Genomic DNA, 6577 nt, shown 5'->3' on the forward strand with positions numbered 1-6577 from the left:
GGGATCCAAACCTGTGAGACCCACACTTAACCACTATGCCACCGGGCCGGCCCCCTACACACCGTTTCTTAACTTGGGTCCCCCCAAAGCAGAACCCGAGGCAAAGATGAAAGTGTTGTTCCTTTATTTGGCGGTGCAGATCCGGGGAAGTACAGGGAGGGAAGATGAGGGAGAGGGAGGCGAGGAGAGTCCTGATGCCGTATGCTGCCACGGTGGCCAGGCTTGGTGACAAGCTGTGGAGTCGTACGAGTCTCCCAGCAAGTGTGTTCACTTAAGAGTGTGGGACTCCTCCAGAAGGTTTATATGGAGAAACTGCCCCTCTGAGCAGTCCATGGAAGGGAGGAAGGAGGAGTAATGGAATTCCTAACTAATTCCATCCTGCATTCCCCACTGGCCAGGGTCTGCTACGTGGGGCTGTCACTGGTCCCTGGGGAACTGCTCAGGAAGCCAGATCTCACGCTCAGTGGTGTGGCACTGCGGCCGGCTCCCGAAGCTGGAGGGGGAGCCGGGGCAGACCGGCTTGGTGCGCTTCGGCGTGGGCTGCGCCGGCTCAGGCGGCTGGGCGGAGCAGCAGCAGCGCTGAGAAGGCGGCGGCGGGGGAACCTGAGGCGGCCTCGGGCCTGTGTGCCGTGCTCACTCGTCAGGCCACCATCTTAGGTCGCTGCGTGCCCACACCCTCCTCAGACAGCACATCGAGCCTCACTCACCTCTTCCTCGTGTCGGAGTTGTCGTTGTCGTGTATTTCTTTTGTTCTGTTTCACAGGACTAGTGTGCGTTGCAATGTTTATTAAGATCTAATGACGTATTTGCCACTTTTGTGGATCCTCGTTTCTTCTTACATCTCAGATCTGCTTAGGGTCATTTTTCTTCGACCTGGAGTGCATCCTTCAGCATATACCAGTGTTCAGGGTATGTAGTATGCTACCTGTCGCCTAAGGAAGAAGGAAAAATAAGAATATATATTTGTATTAACAAAAAGAAACACTGGAAAACAATAGAGAAAATCAATGAAACCAAAAGTTGCTTCAACAAAATTGACAAATCTTTAGATAGATTGAGCAAGAGGCAAAAAGAGAGAAGACTCAAATTGCTAAGATCAAGAATGAAGAGGAGGGGCCGGCCCCGTGGCTTGGCGGTTAAGTGCACGCGCTCCGCTGCTGGCGGCCCGGGTTCGGATCCCGGGCGCGCACCGACGCACCACTTCTCCAGCCACGCTGAGGCCGCGTCCCACATACAGCAACTAGAAGGATGTGCAGCTGTGACATACAACCATCTACTGGGGCTTTGGGGGGAAAAAAATAAATTAATTAATTAATTAATTAAAAAAAAAAAAAAAAAGAATGAAGAGGAGACATCAGCATGGCCCTCACAGATGTAAAGGCTGAAGGGAGCACTGCAAACCGATTGTGGTGAGGACATGGCCCTTCTGAGTCGCTGGCTCGGCATCACGGTGACAACCCTGCTCACACCGAGTCAGGGCGCTGAGAGAGGGAGCTGAGCTGAGGATTCCCGCATAAGTGCCCCTTTATTCCCCCTGGGGCACCTTCTAAAATAACCACTTAGAGTCCAGCCCAGAAAAATGAGAGACTTCCTCCCCAACCGCCTTGTAAGTGACAGGTGCTTGCCATCCTGCTCTCCATCTCCTGCTCGCTGGTGACCTGGGAAGGAGGACTGCCCCTGCCCCCGCTCATCGCACCCCCTCTTCTGGGATCTGTAAGTAATAAGTCTGTGACTTTACTTCCTTCATGTGAGTGTACTGAAACTGCACCTTCCCTCAAAATGACCCCAGGGTTTTACTTCCCCAAAGTGGGAGCTCAGTGTAGAGGGAGCTGCCTGCAGCCCCACGGGGACCGTGTGCCTCTCACTCAGCAGGTCGTAATCTGCGTGTTCTTAATTCAGTACACCAGCCACAGGCCCCCCACATACAACCGGGAGAAAGGAGCGCGTGTCGGTGGGTACAGGGTTTCTTTTGCACTGATGAAAATGTCCTGAAATTGATTGTGGTGGTGATTGTTCAACTCTGTGAACACACTAACCACCGTTGATCTGTACACTTGGGTAAGTGGTGCGGTATATGAGGTGTATCTCAACAAGGCTGTCCTTAACACAAGGAACGCTGGAGGAACACATGGGGGCTAACACAAGCAGCTGCCCCTGCAGGGAGCACAGAAGGTGTGAACGCAGGGAGCGGGGAGAATTCGTTTTTAATATTTTCGTATAGTTTAAATTTTTGAGCCATATAAACAAATTGAGTATTCAAAAATAATAGAATTTATGGAATCCTGAGAAGTTGTGGTGAAGCAAATGAAAATAATGAGGTAGCTAATGTTAGCTTTAGCTGAGGGCCTGAACAAGAACACAAAAGCAGTCGTGTCCATCAAGTGAGCCGGGAAGTGGGAAGTGTGGAGCCGGAGGCTGAGGGGAACTGAAAGTTTCTTGTTCACTTCCTTGGGTCGTGGTCCAAACAGTACATTTCCCACCCATATGTGGCAATATGTGCACCGTCTCTATCTTGTTGTGGCCTCGTTTGCCCTTGAGAATGACCACATCCTCGCAAGGAGAAGGTGGCAGTACCATCTGGAGGCTGAGGAAGAGAAGCAGTTGGATGAAAAGCATGTAAGTCCTGTGTTTAAGGACCACATGTGACCCAGCGTGTATCCGAGTACACGTCACAGTCAGAACACTGACATGTGTCGAAACAGCGAGGCGACTACGGGGCTCCTGCTGCTCGGAAGGGCGGTGGGAAGAACAGCGTGTTGTAAGATTTCTCGGTGCTTTGTCACTTCCTCGTATCGTGGCCTTATCTGTGTCCCGCTGTCTGTCTGTAACGCCTGGCAGGTTCACGACAGGGTGGTTTCATGAGTGGTGAGAAGGAATGGGCACACTCGGCCCCCAGGAAGTGGGGGGCTGGAACCCCCAGGCCTTTGGGGCTGGCCACGCGTCTGGACAGCAGCCTCAGGAGCGTTCTGATACCTGCTGGGTGCGGTTCTCTAGGAACAGAAGATTCGTCGTTTTCTTTCCATGTTCTCTAATTCTGTTCTGAGGAGACCTATTACAAGGTGGACTGGGACTCTGACGGGGGTCCTTATGGGATTTAAGTTCTTGATTTTAATGGACTAAATTGCTGTTTGAGTCACACTTCAGGTCAGGGCCCTGGAAATAATACACAATTGGTTCATTTATTTACTATCAACAAACCTTGTACATCTGGTGTCTGTCTGACAGGATCCTAGGCATTAGGATAGATCCACCAAAAAGAGGACACAGACCCTAACTTCCCAGCCTGAGAAGAGGCGGACCTAAAGAGGGGTCAGCGTGCAAGTGCAATATGGCAGGTGCAGTGGGCCTGCAGTGGGGGGGCTGTCAGATGGGCTTGGATGCAAACTCAGCTGCCCCACAGGCGCCGGGCTGATGACACATGCAAGAGAGAGGGGCAGGTGATGTGACGCATCTGGGAGCCGGTGGCCATCTGGAGGAGTCAGCCCCCAGGGGCTGGGCTCAGGGGTGGAAGAGAGATGTGGTTTTCACTGATGTGCCTTTTGAATTTTGTACGTGTGCCTTTGCTACCTAGTCAAAAAAACGAAACGTTTTTTAAAGGAGGCAACCATCACTCAGCCCCGGCCCATGTTTTCCTTCTGGGAATGTAGGTCCCCTGGTGCCATATATTTTGATATTTAAAGAGAAATGAAAAACTGGATTTTTAAGTGAATTCTCCTAAGCTTTAAACATTGGCATCCAGTGTTTAAAAACCACACAGGCTAAATAAAACTTACCTGCGGGCCACCAGTTTACAACCTTCAGCCTGGCCTGTCTCTCTGTCCCTTGTCCTCAGGGCAGATCATCTTTTAGTCTCAGGTGTCAGGCTTTCCTGGATACACCACTCTTAGGGGACAATTCAGTGCAGATTTTAGGTATTAAGAACTGGATCTTTGGAGGCAGAGGGATCTTTTAAGGATTCCTGTAATCAGTGATTCTAGGGGTGGGGTCCGGACCAGCAGCACCTGGGAAGGGGTCAGAAATGCAGATTCCCGGGCCATCGCAGGCTCCTGAGGCAGAGACTGTGCTAACAGACCCTCCAGGGAGTGTGGGGAGTATGGGTGTGGGGCCGCTGCCTCTAGACATGCGACAGGGGACACAGCCCCGAGAACAGAATCTACGGAACCTACAAAAACAAACTCAGCTAACTTTACAGAAAATAAAGCCCAAACGTGGAATTGCTTTTCATTTCTTTAGATTCTCTTTAAACATTAGTGTGTTCGTATATGTACTTGGAATTTTTTAGAAATCAAATTTGTTGAGTTATAGTTAACACACAACGAAACACTCCCATTTTAAGTGGGCACTTGGATACCTTTTGGCAAACGTACACACCCACACAGCCACCACCGCAGTCAAGGGAGGACAGGCCCCTTTGCAACCAGCTCCCCAGGACCCCCAGCACCGGGGACCACTCATCGCTTTTCCATCACTGTAGGTTAGTCTTGCCTGCTGTACAAGTTCTTCCCAATTGAATCATACAGTACATATGGCTTCTTTTGCTTAGCATAATGTTCTCGAGGCTCGTCCATGCTGCGTATATCAATAGTTTGCTCCTTTCTACTGCCTACTAGTATTCCACTGCATGGATACTGTATCGATAATTTGTTTGTTCCCAGTGGACATTGAGGTGGTTTCTGGTTTTTTGGTTATTATGAATAAAGCTACTATGAACATTCCTGTATAAGTCTTTGTGTGTTCATATGTTTTCATTTTTCTTGGGTAAATACAGAGGAATGGAATTGCTAGGTTGAATAGTAAGTATATGCTTAACTTTATATAACATTGCCAAGCTGTTTTTCCAAGGAATTACGCCATTTTACACTCCCATAAGCTGTGTGTGAGGGTTTCAGTTGCTCCACATCCTTAACCAACAGTTGGTATTGTACAATCCAAATGTTAATTTTTAGAACATCTTCACAACCTTACAACAGGCAGTGACTTCTCAGGACACAGAAAGCATCTATCATAAAAGAAAAAATTAAAATCAGACTTCGGCATTTAAAACCTCTGCTTTGAAAGACACCATTAAGAAAACAGAAAGACAATTCACAGACTGAGAGAGTATGTTTGCAGTGCAAACATTTAACAAAGGACTGGTATCCAAAATATATAAAGAATTCTTACAATTCAATAATAAAAAGGCAAACAACTCAATTTAAAAATAAGCAAAAGATTTGATCACTTGACCATAGAAGATATATGAATAGCCAATAAACAATTAAATTAAAACTACAATGAGATACGTACATATGCCCTAGAATGGCTAAAATTTTAAATACTGCTGTGTGTGTGTATGTATTTTTTGGTTGAAAATAGTATGACTCTAAAACTCAAAGCATCGGGCCGGCCCCATGGCTTAGTGGTTAAGTGCGCGCGCTCCAATGCTGGCGGCCGGGGTTCGGATCCCGGGCGCGCACTGAGGCACTGCTTCTCTGACCACGCTGAGGCCGTGTCCCACATACAGCAACTAGAAGGGTGTGCAGCTATGACATACAACTATCTACTGGGGCTTTGGGGGGAAAAATAAATAAAATAAAATTATAAAAAAAAGAAAGTGCTTCAGAAGAACAGCGTCCCTGCAGAACAGCATCCCTGTGATGTTACACATCTTGATATGAGAGTCAGGCGGGGCCGGTGAAGACCTGGCTGACTATTGAACCACGACTGCTTTGTGGCTGGTAAGTGGCCTTGTTGGACCAGGGGCTCAGCCAGAGGAGTTCCCGGGCACTGCTGCAGTCACAGCGAGAACCTTGCTAACTCAGCAATTTGCTCAACTACCAAAGGGGAGGTGAGGGAATAAGCTTTCTGGAGCACCCGGGTCTGCCTTTCCTGAACATCTGGGCTTTATGGCAGCATAACCTGGTGGCTAAAAGTGCAGACTGCAGCCCAACTACCTGGTTAATCTGAACCCCCATGTGCCTGAGTTTCTTCATCTGTAAAATGGAGATAATAACACACCTCCTTCGTCTGGGCTGCTAAAAGGATCAAGTGGACACGTCTAAAGTGCTTAGAATTGTGCCTGGTAAGTAGAAGGCTCTAAAATTTTAGTTCTTATTATTGCTAATAATTACATGATGCTATTGAAATGATTTTAAAAAGTATAAACCCAGAAAACTTAAGAAAGCAGGAGGGGACCATCAGCACATGGAATATTTTAACAAATTTTTGGAAAGTGGAAATTCAAATGAAATAGTAGTCATTGATAAAGCAGGCCAAAGGGAAGCACAGCCTGAACGCACGTGGCCTGGGGACGACTCAGCCCTATCGACCCCTGAGCAGCGGGAATCAGGACTCCAGGCAAGAAGGGCAGGAGAGAAAAATCGAGGGACGAATTTAGTGTCTGTGCAGGGGACAGTTGGCTCCCTCTACCCCCCAATCAGATTATTAGATAGATGGGTGTTAACCTTGAGGCAAAAAATTAGAGGATTCTTCTCGTAAAAAAAAGATGGAATAAACGGTTTCGGCTCACTTAGAGGAGCTGGTGTGGGCAATGGCACCCCAAAACAAAGAACCCTCAAGAACTGGCCATCTTATGCTC

Source organism: Diceros bicornis, chromosome 1 (genome assembly GCF_020826845.1).
Source record: "Diceros bicornis minor isolate mBicDic1 chromosome 1, mDicBic1.mat.cur, whole genome shotgun sequence".
Classification (NCBI taxonomy): Eukaryota; Metazoa; Chordata; class Mammalia; order Perissodactyla; family Rhinocerotidae; genus Diceros; species Diceros bicornis.